Genomic DNA, 12,346 nt, shown 5'->3' with positions numbered 1-12,346 from the left:
AAAATTAAATATGATATGCGAGATTTCAGGCTTAAGATCACGTTAGTTCAGAAACAATTACACAAATTCCACATCCCACATGAAAGTCCAAACATTCAATTAATGGGAATCTATGCGGGTCCAGGCCTACACATGATAGGGCTAGATCAATAAAAATTATGAACCAAACGATACTCAAAGATAAGAAATAATCATCCACACATGCATAGTAATCAATCCCTAATCCAAGGGATTCACCAATTTCAAATCAAGGAACCCTAGGGTAAGAAAAGGGGCATAAAATTGGAGATTTGAGTAATTTAGAGTTAGGTTTAGGGATTTTGGGTGAAAGCGGAGTGAAAGAGAGGAAAGAGACGAACCAGAGAAGTACCGCACGCGTGAACAACAACAATGGCCCAGATGCACATGTGTGTGATCTCGGCCACACGTGTGTGGGGCCCACTATTCAGAAAAAGGCCACCTTGGCCCTAATCGGCCAGGGATGGACTCCAAAACCTCCAAATCTTAACTCGATCCGATGTACGGTTTGTGCGTGGTGCTCCACCGAAGTTTCAGCCCTCTTGTAGGGCCAGATTCTGAAATTCTGCTGTGAGGAGGAGAACTGCTGCAATAGATGATTGATTCGAAGCGTAAATGATGGGGTGAGATGAGAAGAAGGGATGGTAAAAGATGGATTGTAGAGATGACGATGGATGAGGGTGAATCGGGATAGATGTGGCTTCGCACCACAGTAGTTAACCCTTCGATGAAGGGATGACTTCGCACCCAATTAGGCTTCACAACTTAGAGAGTAGGAAAACGCAGAATTTTTATTAATCTTCAATCAATTAAAAAAAAGCTACAAGGGGTGCCTATTTACAAGAAAACTCTATACCCCAAAACTCACGCCATGTGCGCAACCTATTACTTGGCGATGAAGTAAACCAAAATAAAAACTAATTAAAGAAATCTAAAGTCCATGATGTTCTAAATAATATTAATAAGTAAAACCTAAAATATCAAATTAATCTGACTAGTGGGCCACAATCATGAGATTCCATGATGGGCTTTTCTTGACTAACGGGCCCACTCTTTTGAATCAAAACTTCGTCTTCTAGGTAGGAGGCCCTCCCTAGACGTCGTCATCGATCCAGATCGACGGTGGGGCCCTCCTTCTGGCATACGTGCGTAGGGGGGACAACGTGAGTGCGCGTGTGCGCGTGATGTCCCCATCAGAGGGCCTTATACTTAGAGGACTGCGTTTTGGTTCATTGGAGTGGACCCGATAGTCACGTGAATCCCACCATGGGTTCTCATGATCGTGGCCCACTATTCGAATTAATCTAGTACTTTGGATTTTGCTTAGTATTGGTATTAGAAGTATCATGGACGGTTTAGATTGCTTTGATTAGTTGTTATTTTTTATTACTTCGTCGCCAAGTAATAGGTTGCGCACATGGCACAAGTTTTGGGGTATAAGGTTTTATTATAAATAGACACCCCTTGTAGTCTTTTTAAATTCAATGAAGATTAATAAAATTGTTGCGGTTTTCTGCTCCTCTAAATTTCTAAGTTGCGGAGATTCAATTGGGAGTGAAACCCTCCCTTCCTCGAAAGGCTAACTACGGTGGTTCGAAGCCACACCTATCCCGATTCGCCCCCACAATCTTCCATCCATATTTCTCCTCCTATAAGCATTCCATCTGCAAATCCATCAATATTTGCAGCCGTTTCTCCATCTACAGCAAATTTCCAGAATCTGGCCCTACAGGAGGGCTGAAACTTCAGCGGAGCACCACGCACAAACCTTGCATCGGATCGAGCTAAGATTTGGGGGTTTTGGAGTCCATCTCTGGCCGACTAGGGCCAAGGTGGCCTTTTTCTGAATAGTGGGCCCCACACATGTGCGTCTATGATCACACGCACGTGCGTCTAGGCCATTGTTATTGTCCACATGTGCGGCACTTCTATGGTTCGTCCCTCCTCTCTTTCACCAATCTTTCACCCAAAATCCTTAAACCTAACCCTAAATTACTCAAATCCCCAATTTTATGCCATTTCTTCAACCTTAAGGTTCCCCGAATTGAAATCTCTGAATCCCTTGGATTGGAGAAATATTTCTGTGCATGTGTGGATGAATTTACCCTCATTTGATTCTTGTTTGGTCTATAATTTTGATTGATCTGGCCTTAGCATGTGTAGGCCTGGATCCACATAAGATTCCCCTTGATTGAGTGTTTGAACTTTTGTATGGAATGTGGAATTTTGTGTAATTGTTTCTGAACTAGTGTGATCTAAAGCCTGAAAATCTTGCACATCATACTTGAATTTCATGTCCTGCATCAAATTTGGTATCAAAGCTTAGGGTTTTTATAGGGGAATGCATTGCATGTTTAGAGTTTAGGTTATTTGTGTCCATTATGCATTACGTATCATCATATAGAGTTGTTTAGAGGTCCATAATTTCTAATATAGGCTGCTAAATTTTCTGCTATCAGAAAATCCGCATATTTCTTTGCCAGATTTTCTGTTGACAGATTTTTTTTGACAGACAGGTTGCTGGAAATTGAGTAGTATTGTGTCATTTTCTCCATATAGAGTCCTACATGAGCATTTAATCCCATCTAGGCGCATATAGTCGTATTAGAAGGTTCCTAAGTTGAGTTAGTAGTTGTATGCTCACACGTACGGGTCGTGGTTTTGGCTTGCACCCTACACTAAACATGGAGCAATTGCATGAGTCAATGAACAAGCTGACCCAGCAGTTTGAGTCTTTGGGTAAGCGCCTGGAACAAGCGCTTGGAACAACATATGGACTAACGCTTTGAACAGCTTGATTTGCGCATTACCCAACTAGAGACCTCCCCCAGGACAAACCCTACCAGTGAAGAAGATGTCCAATCTCAGGCAGGTGGTCAGGAGGATAGACCAAGGAATCGGTTATGGGCGCACACCCGTGCACCCATCCCGTGAGGTACATCAAGACCACTATGACCTCAATGAGCAACATCTCAAAGGAGTTATAGTAAATGCCCCCACGTTTGATGGCCACTTGGACCCTAAAGTTTTTCTACATTGGTTGGCAGATATGGACAATTATTTTGAGTGGTATGACATGTCAGATGCTCATCGAGTCCGATTCGCCAAGATGAAGCTTGTGGGCCAAGCTAAGAGGTTTTGGGCTACTTAGAGCGAAAGAAAGAAAAGTCGAGGGAGCCCCCAATAGTTCGTTGGGGAGAAATGAAAGAAACTCTTAAGGAAAAGTACCTTCCTTTCTCTTATCACTTGAGGTTGGTTGAGGAATGGCAGTCTCTTCAACAAAGTTCCATGAGTATTGCTGAATACATTGAGAAGTTCGAAGAGTACTTGACCCGATGTGAAGTTGATGAGGATCCCGTACTCACTCTTGCTCGATTTAAGACAGATCTCCATTCTAACACTAAGAGAAAGTTGCTCACCAAGGACAAACACTCTTAAATAGTTGTATCAAGTAATGTTGGAGGTTGAGCAATACCTCAAAGCATTTGTGGGAAGGCGGTTTGAGTTTCGCGATTCTGGCGTTAAGGCCAACCCTTCTGGGGCTAAGCCTAGCACCGGATACCAAAACAAACCTTCCAGTAGTTCTCGGTCTAGGCCCAAGGATGATAAGGGTAAAGGAATTGTCGGGTCTGGTTCGCGCAGAAGTGATACAATTAGGTATTTTAGATGTTAGGGGTTTGGTCACTTTATCCACTAGTGCGGCACGAAAGAGGGCACCAAGATGCTCCTTATTGATGGGCAAGTAGAAGTAGTGCCCCCAGAAAGTGACGGTGAAGAGGAAGAGTATGAGCCAACAGAGATCCCCAGTGATGAGCATGAGGGAGCGCAAGAGTATGCGACCCTGCCAGTTGTGCGTTGCGCCTTTGCCCAAGCAAAAAATACTGACGATTGGCGCCGCAACACAATCTTTTATACCTATGCAAAGTGTGGTGATAAGAGTTGCAAGATGCTCGTGGATAGTGGTAGTTGTGCCGATGTGGCATCAACTAGCATTGTGAGCCGTTTCGGCTCAAAGCTCGAAGCCCATCCTCAACCCTATAGAGTGTCTTGGGTTGATAGGATTTCCAATCCAGTCTCGCACCGTTGTCTTGTTGCCATTCGGTTTGGATCATATAAAGACACTTTGGTGTGATGTTGTTCCCATGGATGTTGGCCATCTTATTTTGGGTAAGCCCTGGCTCTATGAGAGAGATATCACCATATTTGGATGTTCAAATGTGTGTACATTTTGGTTTGAGGGCAAGAAAGTCAAGCTAAATCCACTTCCACCTAAGAACACGACTGGAAAGGAGTCCACCACAGAGTGGTGTGAGCAGCTCGAAGGAATTGAAGGAGTCGAAGTCCAAGTCTAAGCCTCTCCATATTCTAAATGCCAAAGACTTTGAGCAAGAGACTGAATCGGACTCGGTGGTGCATGCCCTTGTGGCTAGGGAGAGTGCACTAGAGGCTTGTGTAGAGTTACCCACTGAGGCCATTTTGATAGTAGATGAGTTCCGTGACGTCTTTCTTGAAGATCTACCGAATGAGCTTCTCCATATGAGGGATATACAGCATGCCATTAATTTAGTCCCTGGGGCAACTCTACCAAACCTCCCTCATTACAAATGAACCCAAAGGAGCATGCAGAGTTGAAAAGACAAATTGATGAGCTCCTAGAAAAGGGTTTCATTCGAGAAAGCATGAGCCCGCGTGCCATGCCCGCCCTTCGTACACCTAAGAACGATGACACATGGAGGATGTGTGTTGATAGTAGGGCAATCAACAAAATCACAGTCAAGTATCGGTTCCCCATACCGCATCTTGATAACATGTTGGATATGATGGCCAACGCTATTATCTTCTCAAAATTTGACCTCAAAAGTAGTTATCACTAAATCCGTGTACACCCTGATGATGAGTGGAAGACAGCCTTGAAGGCGAAGGATGAGCTATACGAGTGGCCAGTCATGCCTTTTGGGCTGACTAATGCCCCAAGTACTTTCATGTGTGTGATGACCCAAGTGTTGAGGCCCTTCATGGGGAAGTTTTTGGTCGTCTACTTTGACGATATCTTGATTTATAGCATGACCAAGGAACAATACCTCAACCATTTAAGGCGAGTTTGTGGGATCCTTAGAGCCGAAAAATTGTACGCCAACTCAAAGAAGTGTGCATTTATGTCTAATAGTGTTTTCTTAGGTTTTGTTGTGTCAGCTGAGGGTGTGTCGGCGGATCCCAAGAAGGTCAAAGCCATTGTCAATTGGCCTGAACCCGGCAATATTCACGAGGTGCGTAGCTTTCCCGGCTTGGCCACCTTTTATAGGCGGTTCATTCGAGGTTTCAGTTCCATTATGGCTCCCATCACGGATTGTATAAAAAAGAGAGAGTTTCAATGGACGAAGGCAGCCTCAAAAGCCTTCAAGGAGATAAAGGTCAGGCTGACTGAGCTCCAGTCACACGACTTCCAAATTTTTCGAAAGCTTTTGAAGTCGCATGCGACGCGTCAGGAGTCGGTATAGGAGTACTTAGTCAGGAAGGGCACCCTGTCGCCTTTTTTAGTGAGAAACTGAATGAGGCGAAGCAAAAATACTCCACGTATGACAAAGAATTCTATGCGGTAGTGCAATCACTGCGCCACTGGCGTCATTATCTATTACCGCAAGAATTCGTCTTGTTCTCAAATCACGAGGCCTTGAGATATCTGAACTATCAGAAGAAATTAAGCCCTAGGCACGCCAAATGGGTTCGATTCCTTCAAGAGTACACTTTTGTGCTTAAGCACAAGACCGGTGTAGAGAATAAGCCTGCCGACGCATTGAGTTGTCGAGTCGCGTTACTCACTTCCATGAGTGTCGAAGTCACCGGCCTCGAGCGTGTTAGAGAGGATTATTCTGAGTACCCAGATTTTGGAGTTGTGTACGCGTCGTTATTAGAGAGTCCGTCAGGTGCTAGCAGTGAGTACTTGATTTTAGACGGATATTTGTTTAGGAGTAATCACTTATGCATACCGCGCACCTCCTTCCGTGATTTTCTTGTCTAGGAGTTACATTCAGGTGGGGTCACGGGTCATTTTAGTCGAGACAAAACCATTGTCCTAGTGGAGGATAGGTTTTATTGGCCAAGCATCAAGCAAGACGTGGCCAAAATTATAGGGCAATGTCGTACTTGTCGACTAGCAAAGCAGAAAAAGCAAAATATGAGATTATACACACCTTTGCCAGTTCCATTCATCCCTTCGCATGACATCAGTATCGACTTTGTGCTTGGGCTCCCAAGACTATTCGGAAACATGATTCCATATTCGTTGTCGTGGACCATTTTTCTAAAATGGCCCACTTCATTCCTTATTCTAAGACCTTTGATGCATCTCATGTTACCAAGTTGTTCTTTAGTAAGGTCGTCAAACTTTATGGGTTACCAAAAACCAGTGTCTGACCGTGACATGCGATTCATGAGTTATTTTTGGAAGATACTATAGCATATAATGAATACTAGGCTCCAATTTTCTTCTGCCTACCACCCTTAGACCGATGGTCAGAATGACGTGGTCAATAGGAGCCTAGGGAGTTTGCTCAGATATTTAGTGGGGAAGCACACCAGGACATGGGACACCGTACTACCTATAGCCGAGTTTGTATTTAATAGTTTTGTCAATAGGTCCATAGGTTTAAGTCCTTTTGAAGTCATTACTGGTTATAAACCTAGGAAGTCTATTGATCTTGTCCCTATGTCAGTGTCCCATAGGCCATCAGAGTCTGCAGTCTTTTGTGCATCACATTCATTCATTGCATCAAGAAATCAGGCGAAAGATCATTAATAGTAATGAACATTACAAACTTTCTGCAGACAAGCATAAATGTTTCAAGGAATTCAATTAGGGGACTCTGTGATGGTCCGCATCAGGCCAGAGCAGTACCCTTAGGGAGCCGTTGGTAAATTGCACGCGCGTTGCGCTGGATCATTCAAAATTATAAAACGAAACGGTCTCAATGCATATGTGGTAGATCTTCTACCTTCCATAGGAATTAGTTCTACATTCAATGTGGAGGATCTAGTTGCTTTTCAGGGGACCCCTGATACATTGTCCAACCTTTCGCCTAACCATCCTGATTCCCCAAACCTGTTCTTTGATCAATGGCCTCTTTCCGACCCTTCTTCCCAGCCTCTACCTCTCATACCTTCCCTTCCCACACCCAGAGAAGAGATAAAGAATATTCTGGACCATCAGATAATATCAACGTCGGACGGCGGGTTTCAAAGTACCTAGTTAAGTGGAAGTCACGCCCAACTTCAGATAGTACGTGGCTCACTGAGGAGGAGCTTTAACGAGTTGATCCTGACATCCTGAAGCGGTTCAGGAGTTTGGTTTCCTCAGCGACGAAATCTTCGCAGCCAGGGAGAGTTAATGGGGACATCTAGCGCACACGCACGCCACCCTACGCACATACGCAAGGAGGAGGGCCCCACCGTCGATCTCGACCGATAACAATGTCCATGGAGGGCCTCCTAGCTAGAGGACTGTGTTTTGGTTCCCTGGAGTGGACCCAATCGTCATGTGGATCCCACCATTGGATCTTATGATCGTGGCCCACTACTCTAGATGATCTAGTACTTTGAGTTTTGCTTATTATTGTTATTAGATATATCATGGATGGTTTAGATTGCTTTGATTAGTTGTTATTTTTGTTACTTCGTCTCTAAGTAATAGGGTGCGCACATGGCGCGGCTTTTGGGGTATACGTTTTTCTTATAAATAGGCAATCCTTTGTAGGTTTTTTTCATTGAAGATTGAATTAAAATTTCTACGTTTTCTGCTTCTCGAAATCTCTGAGTTGTGGAAGCCTAATTAGGTCCGAAACTCTCCCTTCTTTGAAGGGCTAGCTACCGTGGTGCGAAGCCAAACCTATCTTAAATCACCCCCATCTCCCACCATCCATATTCATCTTCTCATATAGTCATTCAACCTTCAAATCCACCGTTATTTTGCAGTCAATCCTTCTCTACAGCAGATTTCCAGAATCAGGCCCTGCAGGAGGGTTGAAACTTCGGCGGAGCACTGTGCTTAAACCAGTCATCCGTTCGATCTGAAAATTGGTGTGGGTGGCCTATCCATGGCCAACCAAACCTTTGTTGACTCTTTTTGAGTTCGTGGGGCCCCACACACGTGTGGGCCACAATCCACACAAGTGCGTCAGGCCCGCTTGCTGCCCACACGCGTGGACTAATCCCAGGTTCTCTCTTTCCTCTCTTTCACTCCTCTCTCACCATATTTCCCTAACCCCAACCCGAAATTATCCTAAATCCCAATTTCTATTTCCCCTTTTCAACCCTAGGGTTTCCCGAATTGAAACATGTGAATCTCTTTGATTGGGGAAATAATCTTTTGCATGTGTGGATGAATCTACTCTTCTTTGATCATTGTTTGGTCTATAATTTTAATTGATCCAGCCCTAGCATGTGTAGGCTTGGACCCTTGTAGATTCTCCTTGATTGAATGCTTGACTTTATGCAGGATGTGAAAGTTTTGTGAATGTTTCTAAATTAGTATGATCTAAAGTCTGAAATCTTGCATATCATGTTTAATTTCCATGTCCTGCACCAACTGCTGCCTATGGTGGTTAGTAAAATGTGACTTAAAATGCCATTTTCTTGAGAAACACACACACACACACACACACATACACACACACACATGCAAAAATATGATTTTTAACTGTATTAATCATATCCCAAAGCATTACGATAAAAATTTTGGGGAAAAAATGTTGCTCTGTGTTGATAGCATGCTGATTTCTGGTCGAGATGCTAACAAGATTGATAGACAGAAGGAAGAATTGTTCACATCCTTTCCTTTGACATGAAAAACTTAAGAGCCACCTCCTAGAAGGAGAACAAATAAGTCCGATTTCAATTCCTGTGACAGCTTCTTGGACTTAAGGACTTCATGTTGCACAACAAATTCAGGGCATGAAGATTACTAGTGATAGGAAGGCTAAGAAATTGTGGTTATCACAAGAGAAGTGAATTGAATGGGTGCTTAAAAGGTTCAAGATGAAGGATGCCATGCCTGTCAGCACACCAATTTCCAATAACTTCGAGTTGAGTGAAAGTTATGTCCCACTACTGAGAAGGATAATAAATAGATGGTATATTTTTTCTATCCTTGGCAATAAGGAGTTCAATGTACATTATAGTTTGCATGAGGCCAAATACTACTCATGCAGTGGGTGTTGTGAGAAAGTACCTTGCTAATCCGAGCAAGGAACATTGAGAAGCAACAAGTGGATTCGCAGGTATTAAAAGGTATGTCCGAGTTGTGCATATGATTTGGATGTTGAAAAACAACATCAGAAGGATACGCATTCAGATATGGCATGTGACATTGATCATAGAAAGCCAACTTACGGACATCTACTCACTTTTACTAGGGAGTTGTATCTTGGCAGTCAAAGTTGCAAAAATATGTTGCTCTTTCCACAAAAAAAAGCGGAACATATTGCAGCCACTGAAGCAGGCAAGGAGATGTTGTGGGTGAAAGATTTCTCCAAGAATTGGGCTTGAAGTAGGAAAAGCATGCGACCCATTGTGACAGTCAGAGTCCATTGACTTGAGCGAGAATGCTACATTTCATTCTCAAACCAAGCACGTAGCTGCTCAGTATCACTAGATATGCTATGTTTCAGAGAACAAGTTGATACAATTCGAGAAGAAACAATTGACCAGAATCCATCAGATGTTATGAAGTAGACTGTTGCTAAGGAGAAACAACAATCATGCATAGACTTAGACAATATTGGTGCTAGGTGGGCATCCAAGTATGTTGTGCCCTCATGGGTTTAGAGGGGGAAATCGTTGGTATGTTTCATAGTGGGGTCTAGCCCCATGAGAATTGGCCCACATGTCTGTGGAGACAGAGTAAAAGAAAAAAAAAGGTTTCTTTTATTAATGGTTTTTGAGAGAGAGTAAAGGGTTTGGGTATTTTTCTTTTTCTTCTTTTTGGTGCATAAGGGCAAGACATAAGAGATGTCTTCTTGCCAAGATTAGGAATTTTGTTTCAACACAATGTCTCTATGAGTTTCGGTTTCTTATCCAAACAAGCTTGGAAGATTGAAGATAAAAAGGTGTTATTGTGAGAAAGTTTTTAGGTTCTGTTGAGCTATCAAAGAGGAAACTTGTGTCTCTATTTGATGTAACACCTCAAGTTCTTAGGGGAAAAAAAGAAGTTCAGAAGAATATTGGATCATCCTATTTCTCATAGTAGTTTTCTCTCTTCGAGTGCCTTGTGGTTTTCCCCTTCAAAGGATTTTCCATTTAAATCTTAGGGGTCATTTGGATGCCTGTAAATGGGGCTAACTGTAAATGATTTACAGGTAAATGGTTTGCAGTCTGTATTTGGATGCTGAAAAATGCCTATCTGTAAATCATTTATAACTTGCAGCCCCATTTGATTTACAGGCAAAAATCTGCAATTTAATTTACAGGCTCTCCATTTACAGCCTAACGGCTATAAATGTTCTGATTGGCTCTCCATTTACAGGACTTAAATAATGTACATGCTATCCAAACACAGACAATCATTAACAGGTTACAGCCAAACAGGGCAGGCTGTAAATGATTTACACCTATAAATCATTTACCACTTTAAAACCATTTACATGCATCCAAATGACTACTTGGTACTGTGTTATGTTTATTTGCTTTATTTGCTTGCTTTAATTTTTTCATGGTTTGGCTCATTGTGCATACTCTTATTGTTGGTGATTTTCATCTGATTCACACGTAGATAGACGGGCTTCTCTTCCCATCACCTTCCAATGTCTCTTGATCTCTAGAAATTCGTTAAAGGGTGCTTTTTGGATTATCTTCTGTTTGGTTGGTAGTATCTACTAGCTACAATAGTAATTGTCCTTCTAATCCCATATCGGTTGGATATTATGAAAGATTGATGGATTGTATTCCATGCTGGATCAGTGACATCACTAATATCCCTGATGAAAATTACAGGAAATTACACAAAATCCAATTACAAAGCACCCATCATGCAAAACCCTTTCTCTCTAAATAATGAACACTTTCAGACAAACTACCCATAAAAAGGTAATATCAGAAACAAATTCCCCGACAAAAGTTTCCAAAAATTAAGCAAAACCCAATCCAAACAAATAAAAAAATAATCAAAAACAAATCAGCCGATCAAAATTTCCACAGATAAACAAAAAACCAATTCAAAACCAACCCTTCTCTCAGTAAATAAACAGAATCCAAAAAAAATCCAGTCAACCTTTGAAAAAATTCCAGACAGAAATCAAAACCCAATTCAGAAACACCCAAATAACAAAGAACTTTTCCCTCTATGTAAAAGAAGAAAAAATCAAAACCAATCCCCTGATATAAACAAATAAAAAATAAAATAAAAAACAATTCAGAAGCACCCAAAAAAAAAAAAAAAAATCTTTTCTCTCTGAATCAACTGATTAGTAATGTCATTTTGCACCGAATTGGACTGATTAATGATGAAAAAGCAAGAAATTTTATGAAATTGGGTGCAACCAAGTGCAGCCAAAAAGGTAAAAATAAAAATAAAAAATCCCCTGATCGAAATTCCGACAGATTAAACAAAACCCAATTCGTAAACACTCGATTGGACAAGAAACAGAACTCAAATCCAAAAACTAATTCCTGAAAGAAAAATTGCAGGAACAGAATCCATTTTATTTTTTTAAAATGAGCTGATAAAAGCATAGTTTTTCATCCTTCAATCCATCAAACATACGCAAATCATTAGGAAAATATCCAATCTATTTTCTTCGAAAATCAAGACTCACCCGCTAACGGTCGAGCTTGGGAACTCCCCAAATCCAACAAGATTCGGAAGATCTCTTTTTTCCTTTTATTTCTGGTTTTTATCTCTCTCTCTCTTTCCTTTCTTCCGTAGACTGCAGCAAATTACCAGAGAGCTACGAATAGTCTGAATAGACCTAAGTAGTACGCGGATTGCCTGCAAAAGTCTCCAGCGGGAACTTTCTGTAGGGAAGCTAGGTAGGGCCCACCGTGATGTTTGTGAGAAATCCACCCCGTCCATCCGTTTCTCCAGATCATGTTATGATATGAGGCCAAAGTTAATTCAGATCCAAAGCTCAGGTGAGCCGCCCGACCGGAAACAGTGAGGATTGAACGTCTACCGTTGAAACATTTTTTGGACTACAGAAGTTTTCGATCAGGCTAATGTTTTTTGCGTTTTCAGTTTAACCCAGTAGGAATGACCTGATGAACGGTATGGATGGTGTATAAACATCACGTTGGACCTGATGGTGGTTTCAACGGTAGGCATTTTCCTACCTACTTTTCC

General features: G+C 42.0%; 1 protein-coding gene across 2 annotated transcripts in view; it reads right to left on the bottom strand.

Annotated features, from left to right (window-relative positions):
- The window catches only part of LOC131219261 (uncharacterized), a 36,367-nt gene extending 24,394 nt beyond the window's left edge, over positions 1 to 11,973 (bottom strand). Inside the window, exon 1 of one of the 2 annotated variants that reach the window (XM_058214314.1) lies at positions 11,823 to 11,973. The gene's annotated coding sequence lies outside the window, so the exon portion shown is untranslated. The remainder of the gene's footprint in view (positions 1 to 11,822) is intronic. The other variant, XM_058214315.1, reaches the window with a different exon arrangement.
- Between the last annotated feature and the right edge of the window lie 373 nt (positions 11,974 to 12,346).

Source organism: Magnolia sinica, chromosome 11, assembly GCF_029962835.1.
Source record: "Magnolia sinica isolate HGM2019 chromosome 11, MsV1, whole genome shotgun sequence".
In the NCBI taxonomy this organism is placed as follows: Eukaryota; Viridiplantae; Streptophyta; class Magnoliopsida; order Magnoliales; family Magnoliaceae; genus Magnolia; species Magnolia sinica.
This window is presented reverse-complemented; position numbering and strand designations above follow the sequence as displayed.